The sequence below is a fragment of the Bombyx mandarina genome, chromosome 18 (genome assembly GCF_030267445.1).
Source record: "Bombyx mandarina strain Sakado chromosome 18, ASM3026744v2".
Taxonomy (NCBI): domain Eukaryota; kingdom Metazoa; phylum Arthropoda; class Insecta; order Lepidoptera; family Bombycidae; genus Bombyx; species Bombyx mandarina.
The window spans coordinates 4122203-4136433 of record NC_143224.1 but is presented as its reverse complement, the minus strand read 5'-3'; the positions used below and the strand labels follow the sequence as shown (position 1 = coordinate 4136433).

General features: G+C 37.7%; 1 protein-coding gene across 13 annotated transcripts in view; it reads left to right on the top strand.

The window, feature by feature from the left end:
- LOC114244342 (uncharacterized protein CG43867) overlaps positions 1-14231 on the top strand; it is a 376703-nt gene that overhangs the window by 39579 nt on the left and 322893 nt on the right. Inside the window, exon 1 of one of the 13 annotated variants that reach the window (XM_089734980.1) lies at positions 9607-9828. The exons of the other annotated variants lie outside the window; for them this stretch is intronic. The gene's annotated coding sequence lies outside the window, so the exon portion shown is untranslated. Of the gene's footprint in view, positions 1-9606; positions 9829-14231 lie in introns of those variants that run through there. 13 annotated transcript variants of the gene reach the window in all.

Sequence of the window (14231 nt, the reverse complement as noted above, 5' to 3'; positions counted from 1 at the left end):
TAAGTATTTATACATAGGACTCTAGATCACTCAAACTGATTCCTAAAATTTACATTCGCTTACATCGATAGGGCACCCAGCGGAGATGGAGAACAAACTAGACACGTTTCAAAATATATTTGTAGATATTCCCAACGTGTTGCACGTCGCGAGTATTTGTACGCGTTTTGACAGCTAATGTATTATGTAGCCGGATAAATTGGGTCTGAGAACACACCCGTATTGACGTGTAAACTGATATTAAGATAGGCGCGAGTGAAGGAATGAAACTTTTTTCATAAATTTTTTAGGAGCTTTTACTATTACTATTTCGGACTTAACTTTAGTTTATGCATGAGAAAATAGCTATTCGGAATACTGAGGATTGATAGTTTATATTTTTGAGAGGAAAAATTGTCTCGTGGCTCTTTGTTTCAGAGAACAACATTTATTTAACAAGATTTTATTAGCTTGGCAATTCACATACGATAGACAATATCCAATACTTTGATAACTACGCTCTAATCTCGTGACCAGTATCAACAAATTAGTAATTCGATTTTGATATACAAGCGTTTTTTTTTAGTTAATAGATTACGTTTATTATTTTAACTGTAAACTGACGTGCCGACGGACCACTTCATCATTGCGTTAAACGGTTTGTGAGACGTCTATTGGCGTGCCTTGGCTTTATAATCTAATCCTATGCCGTTACTTCAAGTGGCATGTTGCTCTCTCGTGTCGTCATACCCTGTCTATGCCGTCTAAGATTCTCGCCAAATCATCGCCGTGAGCCGCGTTTCCGATTGGGTGGTAGATTCTGTGAGGCACTGCTATTGCTAACGCTAGTGTTAGCAACGTCACCAGGTTAGAGCCCCGGAAGCTCACCCACTCGTCCGGTGAATCTGGCATTACCCCTCGAAGTTACTAGAATAGGTAGGACAAAAAAAAACGCGTGTCCGTGTGCATACTAGCCGCTTCGTTGTTTCTGTGCATGTACGCCTTTTTATTCGTTTGCTTGTTTACACACTTTGCATTTCTTTCCAACATCATTTTCTTAGTCCGTTTTATTCAACATTACTCGAATAGTTTTATTTAATTATAAATTCTAAAATCAAGATTAATATTTAAATTATTTAAAATTTCTACAGTTGGTTTATAATAATAAAATTACCGCTTGAATAAGTAAATTCTCAATACGATTTATGTTGACGTTCTAAAGTAGCAGAACCAAGTAATAGGATAATCATCTAGTAGGGTCATAGTGTATCATATCAATTGATTACTACAGCCGACAGATGATGTGAAGATGAGTGAAAAAAAAAGAAAAAAAAAAGATTATGTGAATAATAGATTATTTTGCTTAAAGCCGGTTTTTTGTTTCATCTTTAACTGGAGCAAATGGATTTGATCATTGTGACCATGCAAACTGTATAGCCCGAAATAATATAATGACAATAAGAAACGCGAGAATAAACCGTAAATGTAGTTTTAATTTGCGAGATCCAAATAAAATAGTAGATTCTCATACATCCTAGTTTGGCGTTTGGTCTTTTGTCATCAACGAATTTTTGTGGCCAATATACGTACATATGAAACAATGAAATAACAGTATATTTTATTGTAGATTAATTGTCGATGTCGCAATCTACCAGGTACTTTGCGGTATTATTTGGGCTACTCCATCGAGTGCTAAACTTGATCGGATTTATAACCCTTAGCCCTCTGAATGGGCGTACCGTACGGATTCTGCTAAGATGGTACCACTTGCTTCCCGGGCTCGACCTACGAGACCAAGGCCAGTTTCATCTTCAGGTTACTTTAAATTATTTAGTACCATAAAATTTGTTGCAAAACTTTAATCGAAAACTAGTACTAAAATTTAAATTAAGAACATACCGGGCACTATGTTAGCTACTTTTGGTACCAACGCTTAGGAACTTAGGGATTGGATTTTGGAACTTCGGTAATGGCTTTGGAGTTTCACGATTCGAATTGTGTCCCAGAGAAAATTAGGTACGAAATACGAGCTTGCATCAAAACGAACGTGTTGTCCGACAGCTTCGTTTACTGAAGCCCCCGATCACGTTTCAATTTTTAAACGAATTTTTGGTTTCATCAGTTCCCCTTTCGTTTTTCATCAGAAAAATAAAGCTCTATGTATAACGTGACCATACGTCCCGCTTTGGGCGGGATTGTCCCGCTTTCAGGCTATCCGTCCCGCTGTCCCCAACGAGAACAAAAATGTCCCGCTTTCATTTATCTGTTATGTATGTGTTTATTAGAAATGCATTGCATTAGAAATTATTTATAAATATTATTGTAAGAGCAAGTTGGTGTAAAAATTAAGATGTCAGTGAGCGTAAGAAACCTTTTTTTTTTTTTGGTCAGGAGGAAATCGCCGGACTCCCGCCCTCCACTGGGGATGGAGGGTGGGGCATGTCGGAGTATGAATAGGCAAGGGGGGGAGAGTGAAGCGTTTAGTGCGGAGCACATCTCTCCCATCACCCTCCCCCTGGCGACGACGCCGGCCAGCGATCGTCGGCGCCACGACCACCAGCCCTCTCGGTCGGCAGGCTGTCCGAAGCCCGCCTAGATGGCGCCGGTTTGAATAGGTTATCCTACGTAAGATACCTTAACAAATTATCAACTCATTTTTTAAACCATATTTTTTATTTTGCACTTGAATATTACATCTTACCCCGACTTAACCTATATATGTATTTATTTATATACGAAATTCCGTAGCCGTCCCGCTTTGACACGAAAAAAAAAAATGGTCGCGTTATCTGTGTATCGGTTTCAATTTGGTTTCAATTGAATGTTTTAATATGTCACTCCAAGAGCCTTACATACGCGATCCTTTCGCCAATGGTGATTAGACCAAACAGGGGTAGGCTACTTTTTTTTTTGCATTAGTCGATCTGTTAGATACACATTATAATCTGAATTCGGCCACCATCTTTGAAATTATGAGATCTATGTTTCAATAGTGCAGTAATTATCAAACTATATTTTTTGTGGATTTGAATAGTAGTACACGATGGTATTTCCTTATCGTAAAAGTCATTAGCGAAAATGCGTTAGCTACGTATTAAAATTGTTATTTGTGCGCGGAATTTGAACACGAGCATAGTCTTATCGCTCCGGTATCATATCCTTTAGGCTACGACGACTTAGGCTCTAGGAAAATATTTTTGAAATCAAAGCTACGAATCTAGTGTAAATTTAAAAAAATCGGTTCACTTTGTCAACCTTGCCACTTTAGTACCCACATTAATAACATTGGTTTGTTTTATGTGTGACGGACGGGTCGTCATGAAGCTGTCTCTAAGGTGTACAATAATTGACCTGAATAACTTCATGTTCAATTCAACAACCTAACTTTAGGGTTCTATTTCGGACTCACTGAAATGGACAAGACATGCTAGTCTCTCTTTTACTGTTATTGTATTGTTTCGGTTTTGTCGTTACCTGAGTTTTGGCATTAAAAACGGTTTTGTAGTTAAATGAAAACTTACAATCCTGAGAGATGTAAATTGAACAAAGTAGATAAATTTAGGTTCGAAATTCTTATGTCATTATTTATAATTGATTTATTATTATTTCAGAGAGTACTTATTGAGTTTGGGATACCAGCAGTTTTTCGATATTTTCTGGATTGGGACTGAGTTGCCATTACCACAAGGGCTCGACGAACGAATTAACCCACAGACACAACCCATTGAGTTTCTCGCCGGATCTTCTCAGTGGGTCGCGTTTCCGATCCGGTGGTAGATTCTGCAAAGCACTGCTCTAGCTAGGGTCAGTGTTAGCATCACTCCGGTTTGAGCCCCCTGAGCTCACCTACTAGTTAAGGTTACGCTGAAATAGCCTCTCAAAGCTATCAGCTAAGCTAGGAAAAAAAAGGTTACCATATCAGTATCTCGGGTGTTTGGGTCATTGAATCTATTAGCGAGACACGTCTGTAAACACCATTGGATGCATACTCGAATCGGGGATATCAATGACACGGCCCTCATTTACCTCACTGTCGGAGACCTGTTCAGATTCCAAATAGACGATGCCATGTGCGTCTCAGAATTGGCTCACTGGGTCTGGATGAGGGAATCCCATCACCCGGTCGCTTTCATAACGTTGCGTGAAATAGAAACGCGTTATCATTATTCTTCTTCGCTTTCCGAAACGCAAAGGGATGTGACTGTCGCAAAATGGAAGCCTCAGTATATTTACGCGGAACCTATGAGTACGTACAGTGCGCATGCGAATCTGAAACTCACTGGCTTTATTAATATTTAATTAATGCATCAGCTAAGTTCTTAGACAGGAAGTTAAGGGAGCGCCGTTTTCAAGTTGAGCTAAATCCATCGTTTGTACTTTAATAAATGTAGATGTATTCAATTGTAATAAATTTTCGTAAATGGACAGGCTACTTTGTAATAAGATTCCCAACTTTAAATTTAAAAACTTAAAGTTGGAAATCACAAATTTTGTTATTAGAAACTGCCTGAGTTTGCTATCGGGTCTTAAATATCATCGATCTTGAGAGAAAAACAATCGAAATTTCTATTAGTTTTGAATAATCACTATTCTGCACTTCAAGACTGATACTAGGTCTAGTCTATAGATCCTGCATTTGAGTTAATGACGGCTCTTAGAATATGCTTCGTTCCATTAAGTTTCAGATTTCTTAACTAGTTCGAATTCAGTCTTTAGTTTGTATAGGATCGCATAAAGGAGTATATTATGATAAGTTTGTAAGGGTGATTACAATTCAGTGGTCATGATGAAGCTTTGTAGTTTTGCGTTGTTTGTAAGCCTTTTCAATTTTTAATTTGAAAATGCGTGACCGTTGGCCAGTTTATATAAAATTGATAACGTTTTCTCCCACAGTAAGCAATCATACTAAACATATTGTCTTGACATTAAAGGTGGAATATTATTCTTTTCACTTTTCATTTCAGTTTTTCACAGTCAGTTCTCTTAGTGATGATTTTTTTTAATTGCCTAGATGGGTGGACGAGCTCACAACCCACCTGGTGTTAAGTGGTTACTAGAGCCCATAAACATCTACGACATAAATGCGCCACCCACCTTGAGATATAAGTTCTAAATTCTCAAGTATAGTTACGACGGCTGCCCCACCCTTCTAACCGAAACATTACTGCTTCACGGCCGAAATAGACAGGGTGGTGGTACCTACCCGCCCGGACTCACAAGATGTCCTACCCCCAGTAAAAAAGGATGTGGCTGATATTTTTGGCCTCTAAAACACTTTGGGTTATGAAGTCCTCTTGTTTTTTTATTCGAGTGAAAAGTACGTAGATACTTTCCCTAAATGTTAAACGATTTCGGAGCAGAGATACTACATTCTGAAAGTAACTGATAACCGTGAGACAGTCGAGGCATAGATTGCAGTTTCAATCGTGTTGGTACAAAGGCCGTGACAGCCTCAAACGGAAGCGGATGATAATATTACCAAAAAAAGGATGGTACATTGATAAAACGAGAAAAGCGACATTAAGGTCTTTAAGGCCTTTTAGTGTTACCGCTTGTGAATTGCACGTATGTTTGTTTTTCATTTTCTGTTAATCACTTAAATCTGTGAATTTGCTTTCGGTTCACCAGCTATTATATGGCTACCTGGGCCCATAAGCATCATCATCCCATCAACATGATAGCTTCCCTTCCTATATAATTGTAATATCTGAACCATCCACGCAATTCGGAACGTGTGACTGCTTTGCGGCAGAAGTAGGCAGGATGATGATGCTAACAGCAACCCTACCCTTCCACCATTAAGCAAACTTAGCGGATCTGATTTTTATCACTCAACGTTCTTCCTTCTTAAAAGAAGCTGTTCGTGAACATATTGCAAATTGGTGTTTTCATAGAAAAATTGGCACCTGCCTGCGAGTATTGAAAACAGGCTATAGAATGGTGGGCTTATGAATCGATAAGCGTGTGTGCCCGCTATACTTGCATGAAGCGTGAAACTATGCAGATTTTCAAGGTTTATCCATTTGGTATGTCGAGCTGCTTTGTATTATTTACAAAGTAGAGGGTTAGGTATTAAAAAGTTACGTAGGAAGATAATGGTGCAGACGTTTGACAGCGAGGTACATGGTACTCGCTTGGGTATACCGATGTTACATCACGCAATCTTCTGACCGGTAGTCGGAAAGAACGAGGCCAAGTAGATCTTCTATGAAATGCCTTGCTTTGGATAACAAAAGCGGGGATAAAGGCATATTACTTCGAGTTAAAAATCACAAATTCGGCACTCTAGTTTGAGATGAAATACGAAAGTACAAAAACAAACAGTTTCCTTGTCTATTCCTGTGGGATAACTGCATATTGCATCTTCACAATACACTATAAGGATTTATACGGCTAAATTCGCGTCACCAACCCCATCAAATGTCAGATGGGGCATGTAGCCTTCAACGCGTAAAAAAAGAAATATTTTCCCCTCGAAATCCGACTGGCCTTATGTCAACGACGTAATCAGTTATTATGGACGAACGTAAAATATTCCATCATTCCAAATAAAGGCCGTTTACCCAATATTGCAGTATAGCCTTTCACGGCATGAAAAATTGTTTACTGGCTTTGCGACACGTTCCCGACTAGAGTTCCGTAGTAAAAAACCCTAATTTCCTGCACCCTTTCATTTATAACCCGGCAATCTGGAGGCCCGTAGCTTATTTATGGGGGTCGTGGGTGTTTGATGGGTGGGAGTCAGAATGCGTAATGATAAGGTTCTAAAAATATGCAGTCCCGCGACTTGCGGGATATTGATGCGACAATTTGTTGTAGGAAAATGTAGTAAATTCTACATCTTTTGCAACAACTGTCGCCTAGTTATTCCTAGTTCTATCTTTATATGGGAAGTGTCTCCAGTATATTAGGTAAGATGCTCGATGTTTTGCGATTATGTGATGGTCCGTTTTTCGGTTAGGTATGAATCTTTTAAGCAATGAAACGATGAAGGTAAGACGATGTCTTTGATCTTGACGTAAATAAATGAAAAACGCTAATGAACTAAACATTGTCAGATCTCTTTACTGAAAGTCTAAATTACTCAATATATCCCCCGAAAGCCTTATTTAAAGGCCTTTCAATTTTCTACTAGAAAACGCAAATGCTAAGCATAAAATACCCTCACAGAAAGTCTCAAGTTTGTAACATGACGATCTATCCACTGCATTTCCATGTAGAGCAATTTTACGAGTGCTAGTTTGGGTGTTTGGCGATCTTTGTGATATGTTATCATCGCTTTCATTCAAGCCCGCGGTAACAACTCTTATCTCGCCTTTATTGTACCGCAAGAGGCTCAAAGGGATTTTTGGAAGATCTAGTCTACGATTGTGATTTAAATAAAGCTTATATGTTTTTTTTTATTTTTTTTTGTTTTTTTTTTGGCATTTTAAATCCAAACAGCGCAAACTTTTAACGATTGAACAACTTATCTAATTCTGCCGACACGCGTTTAAGCAATTTCTGCGGTAGACTTGCCCGCGGAATATATCGGCTTACATTTTATTTTGTTCACGTTGTGACAATTATCATTTTCATAAAATTTTAATATTAGGACAAATGATAATTTGATTTTCTCATAACTTTTCGCGAACTAAATATTTTCTTTAAAAAATTTTTGAGGTCGAAACAGCCCCTTGTTTCTATCCTCTAACTATGATTTTTTTTTTTTTTTTTCACGGATCTTAAACCTGACGAAGCTATGATTATAAGCTATTTATTATATAAAATATTTTCTTTAGTGTGCATGGTATATCGGTATGTAGTAAATGGGCGTCTGGTTCTTTCCATACAAAATTAATTTAATTCAAAGGCCCGACATTTATGGCCAGATAATAAAAATTCAATAAAGGAAAAAAAAAAGACTGGGTTTATTATGCCTCAAAAATAATTTAAAACGAGGCCTAAGTGTATTTTACTTGGAGCAATAAATTTCGAAGCCGTTTCACTAGCCTTAATCGCTTCGTATTTACTTTTTTCCCGGCTTTTCTCGCTGCAATATATTAAGTGAAACCTTTTCACAAAATCCTTGCAAATTACTGACTAAACTCGGGGGCTCTTTAAAGAGATAGATTTAAAAAAGTTATTTTCAGCGAAGATTAAAAAGAAGGGTTGTCTTTGAGAATGGTGTTTTCAGTTTTTTTTTTAGCTACGGGAGTTCATGGAAATCGAAATTAAAATGCCGTCGCCAATCTTGAGGTATAAGGTTGCCTTGGTTTTATTGGAATTGATCTCTTCCACGCTTCAGACGTATAGTTATTGTGTTGTTGTTAGTATTTTAAGTTTGTGAAGTTAATTTACGTTATGTTAGCTTCATGCTTATTCGTATTTCATGCTGTACCGAGCGTGCTCAGATTTGTACTGCCGTGCTGACTGTTTCAGCTACGATGCAATAAGGCTTTGAGATCTAAAGGTCTAATGGTATCTGTTATTTCAATGTTATTGTGACAGGTCTCTCGTATCCTAAGGGCACCACAGGTCGTTGACGTGGGCGAATACAAAAGTAATTAAAATCACTTTTAACGTTCTTTTTTTATTATTTTGTATTGCTTTGGTAGGTGGACGAGCTCACGGCCTGTTGTTAAACGGTTACCGGAGTCCATAGATATCTACAACATAAATGCCCCCACCCACTCTGAGATATAAGTTCTAAGGTCTCAGTATAGTTACAACGGCTACATCACCTTTCAAACCGAAACACATTACTGCTTCACGGCAGAAATAGGCAGGGTGGTGGTACCTACCCGTGCGGACTCACAAGAAGTATTTTTAACTGTTTTCGTGAAAAACATATAAAATATTAAAAATGAAATCTTCATAATATAAACTCATAAAAGTTACCATGATAAAAATCCTTGTATTATCATTGTGTGTAGTATTATGTATCTAATCTGTAGACGTTCATTTCTTTCTAGGTCTATTTAAAGTCAAACTTATTAGTAAAAGTCGTAGAGTAACTTAAATAGATACAGATTAACTGAGTAGCTTAATAATTTACGTACATTACTGTAACTCGGTTTCATTGTAACGTATTTCGACGGATTTTCATTTATTTCGTTTTCTGGAACCCATAGAGATATCACGCACACGCTCATCATACTAAGACCATAGCTAGGGTAGCCCTTATTTATGAGCTTCGAACATGGGCTAAGCGTACGTCCAGACTAATGGTAAGTGGTTACTGTCACTCTTAAACAGCAGCAATGTCAATTAATTCCAAGACCGAATGAGGTGTAGCAAAAATGATCTCTACTTTTTTTTTCCTACCTATGCTGATAGCCTTGAGAGGCTATTTCAGCTTCGCCCTAACTTGTGTAGATGAGCTCACGGGACTCAAACCGGAGTGTTGCTGACACTGAACCTAGCAAGAGCACTGCTTCGCAGAATCGATCTCTACAATTCACTGTCGACGAACGTAATGGTTTTGTGTGGTAAAATAATTCCTCAATCTGCTGTAATTTTAAATTTAATATAGTTCCAATCGCGATTCAAGTGAGTTAAATTGGTAACGTTCACTGCTCAGTACTATGTAGTACGTTTCCTTTAGTTTAGTAGTCAGTCTCAGATAAGATTCAAGATAGCTCAAGCGTTACACAACGGTCTAAATTCTGGTATATCAGTGTAACTGAGAGGTTTATTCGCACTAAAACTATACTTAATAGTTTCGCAAGAGACTGTTGTGTTCGTTGTTTTCACAAATTATAATTGTACGCTATTAGAATACGGTATACGGTGCTCGTGTTTATTTTGAATGGAGTAATTTGAAGCAATAGTACTCGCAAACCTAGCAATGTAATTAACATGGATAAGGTACCATTTAATAGTATTACGGTGCAATGTTTTTTCTTTCTTATCTTCTCTAGACCGCCACACTTACAAAATCTATATGTCGTGGATAACGACTTTTAGTTGTCGTGGATAACGACTTTTAGTAATATTAAGACGGTGGTTTTGATTATTATTTTAAATGATGAAATGTTGTTTTGATAAATATCACAAAATGAAGGGTAGACTCCGTAACGCCACAGTATAAAATGGCGGTACGTGGACAGAGTCGTGGCATTCCGTGTCAGACAGTCATTCCGTCCGTCTTAGTCAGTGAATCTCTGACAGTCAGTCAGTCAGTCAGTCGGTCTGTCGGTATGTGGACCGAAACTGTCGGTTTACCCTGTAATTGTGAAAGTTGTGTGTGTTCAGTTTCAATAAATATTATTGAAAAGTTTCATTGACTAAACTGAGTTCAATCGAATACGAGTGATGGCGGAACCTACGGCTCAGCCATCCCTGACGTGTGCTGACATATAACTAGTCAGGTCATAAGTATTGTCACACAGTAAAAACTTTTCTTTTAGAATGCTGGCCACAAAAAAGTTTATTGAATTCGAATTTCGAATTGTTCATAAAAATAAAAATGTATACTTTTAGAATTTTACTCATTTTTAAATATGGAGTGGACGCTTAAAGAAGACCGTGTTGCAGTTATTGCGTTGCATCGTTGCGGTTACGCGCCAATTCAAATTTTTAACATACTGAAAAATTTAAATATAACCAAAAGATTCGTTTATCGTACCATCAAACGATACAATGAAGACTCTAGTGTAGATGACAGGTCAAGAAGTGGTCGCCCTCGGTCTGTTAGGACTCCAGCAGTGATAAAAGCTGTGAAGGCGCGAATTCAAAGAAATTCCAAACGTAAGCAGAAACTGTTGGCCCTTCAGATGGGGTTAAGCAGAACCACGGTGAAAAGGGTATTAAATGAAGACTTAGGGCTTCGGGCATATCGAAGAAAAACAAGACATCGTTTGAATGCTCGTCTAATGGACCTGAGACTGAAGAGATGCCGCGATTTGTTGAAGCGGTACGCGGGAAAAAAATATCGGGATATTCTTTTTTCGGATGAAAAAATTTTTACCGTAGAAGAGAGCTACAACAAAAAAAATGATAAGGTGTACACACACAGTAGTGAAGAAGCGAGCAACCGTATTCCGCGTGTCCAACGAGGTCATTTTCCATCCTCGCTCATGGTATGGTTGGGAGCTTCTTATTGGGGCTTAACAGGTTGAAAGGTGTAAAAACGAATGCAGTTGTGTATCAAAATACAGTCCTGACGAACCTTGTGGAACCTGTTTCTCATACCATGTTTAATAACAGGCACTGGGTATTCCAACAAGATTCGGCGCCAGCTCATAGAGCGAAGAGCACACAAGACTGGCTGGCGGCGCGTGAAATCGACTTCATCCGGCACGAAGACTGGCCCTCCTCCAGTCCAGATTTGAATCCGTTAGATTACAAGATATGGCAACACTTGGAGGAAAAGGTGTGCTCAAAGCCTCATCCCAATTTGGAGTCACTCAAGACATCCTTGATTAAGGCAGCCGCCGATATTGACATGGACCTCATTCGTGCTGCGATAGACGACTGGCCGCGCAGATTGAAGGCCTGTATTCAAAATCACGGAGGTCATTTTGAATAAACTTTAGTGTCATAAGAATCTATGTTTTGTTAAGTTCATTTTGGTATATGAATGGTTACATAATGAATAAACTTGTTTCAATTATTTTACATTAAACTTGTGACAGAATTTATGACCTGACTAGGTATATATAAAAATGAATTGCTGTTCGTTAGTCTCGCTAAAACTCGAGAACGGCTGGACCGATTTGGCTAATTTTGGTCTTGAACTATTTGTGAAATTTCAGAGAAGGTTTAAAAGGTAGATAAATATGAAAATGCTCGGTATTAAATAAAAATAACAATTTTGTTTTTACTTTGATGTGTCCCCCCCTTCGGACGGATTCCTTTTTATTTTATACAAAAGTTTAGGTCTTTTATTTATCGATTGAGGCACTACGAAGTCTGCCGAGTCAGCCAGTATGTAATAAAATAATTTTGCTCCGTCGCTTTTAACCTGTAGTTTTCGCTTGAAAGAAGTGACTAAAGAATCAGGTCCATTTTACGTAGATTCTTTCCGGGGGCGAAATTTCCCGTAAGAGCCCCAAGTGAATCTCTGAGCTGACTTCTACAAAGCATTTTGGTTTGTATGTATCAATTTTCCTTACATATTATTTCCTGAGATATCGCTCTATGCTATATTTAGTTTATTAACTGGAAATCGGATTTTACGTTAAGGGGATAACTTATTTGTATTTTCGCTTCATGGCCATACCTTTTACATTCTGTACAATCTCTGAAAACTAGACAAGAGGTTTCTATGCAGTGCGAAGGCTATCGCACGTAACCACTAGGTTTTGCAATGTAATTTCGCCGGCTATCATATCTGTCTAGTTGCCCAGATGCAAGGCACGTGATACCAATGTGGAAGCAATTTGAAGTCGGCAGTCGTTTTATTGAAACGACCTCCACACTTAGTTTCAAGAACAGAGACGCCAATTTTGCTATTGTCGGCCTGTTTAGAGTAGTTTTTATGAAGTGCAATCACATTATAGAAATTTATTGGCGTGAATGGGTCAAGGTGTGGATGACCGATTTAATATCCTGAGCTATGTTCTAGCTATTTTTACATTTGACAAATTTAAAAAAATCGGTTTGTTATTTCATTCTAAACAGGGTGCTAGTTATTTTGTATAATGGCGTCATCATTCAAAAAAGCCATAAGTACGTCATTATATACTAAATTACACATTGTGCAGAGAGATTTTCTATTGAAGTGTTGTCCTAGTAAATAAACAATTAAGTGTCCATGTTTCAGAAAATTGTTCGTTGATAAAGCATTTATTCAATGCACTAACTTACATTTCAAATTTATTGTTTTTAATAAACTGCTAAATCGAATTACTGAACAACCCAAGTAGGAAACTGCCTGTAGTACAAAATAGAATGGCGAAATAGTATTTTTAAAATGCCTTTGCTAATTATGAGTACTTGTCCTCTGGACATTGACACTCGGTTCTGTTTTCGTTTTATTCTTGTGTAAAAAATAAATAGGTCATCATCATCATTCATCATTATCCTGCCCTTCTCCCAGTAACCTGGGGTCGGCGCAACATGTTTTCTCCTTCCATACTCTTCTATCATATACCATTTCTTCGCTCACTCCCCTCTTACCCATTTCGTCTTTCACACAATCCATCCATTTCTTCTTAGGTTACCTATTCCTCTATATCCTTCCACATTCATAGTTAACACTCTCTTACCTCCTCAACCTACCAACTCTACCTACCAACCTCATTTTCATTTCGTCTTATTATTTATTAAATAGGTATTATTATTTATTCAGCCAAAATTTAATAGAAACTAGGTATATGATGGGTTTTTTACCAGGTAAATGAAACGGGTAATCAAATTGCAGATAATCAAACTACATAAGTCATGTGGAGAAATCTTTGAACTCGTCTGCACTTTCATCTTCAACAATTTAATCTAACGGAGTGACGGAACTAACAAAATTGGACTTGACACGAATTTCGCTGGCTTCAAGCTGGTTCTTGATTAGAGCTATTCACCCTTCAAGAATGGCAGTCGCCAAATGAGGCACCAGTGTCAGAGCGGAATAAAGCCGCTTCAATTTACCAAAGCGAATGATACGTTTGGTTCAGTTAGTTTTGTGGTGTTGGATGTAAAAATTGAGCACTCGTTTTGAGAAGTTTCATACATTTAATTGAAATAAATTTATTTAGAATGCCTTTATTGCTGCTTCGAAAAGTTACAATTATTTTAGAAAAACCCAATATATTGTCTTTGTTTTTCCAGTTAAATGTGACAAGCCTTGGATAATCACTGCCAGGTCCTTCCATTATCTATACTAATATATAAATCTACAGTGGTTTTTACGGATGTTCCGTTATAGCTACTGAACCATGCATCCGATTGACTTGAAACTTGGTATCCATGTAGAAAATACATGTACTTAATGGATAGGCTAATATTTATATGAGCGTTGGACTCCCTAATGATAAAGACAATAAATAATAATGTTAATTCGTTTCCAAATGATTCTTGTCCACCTGATGGTTGTCTGGAAGAGATCGCTCTTAGCGATAAGACCGCCAATTGTACTTTTTTGTTTTTAATATATCGCACTGTTTATTTGTTTTTTGGTGTACAAGAAAGAATACTCTCTCTCTCTCTCTCTCTTAATTTTAAATGCCCAGCGAAGCAGGCGAGTACGGCTAGTACCTTATAATTCTTTATCTGTATGCAAATCGCATATCCTGCTTTTGTTATGTCATTGACCATTTCTTTTTTAATTTAGT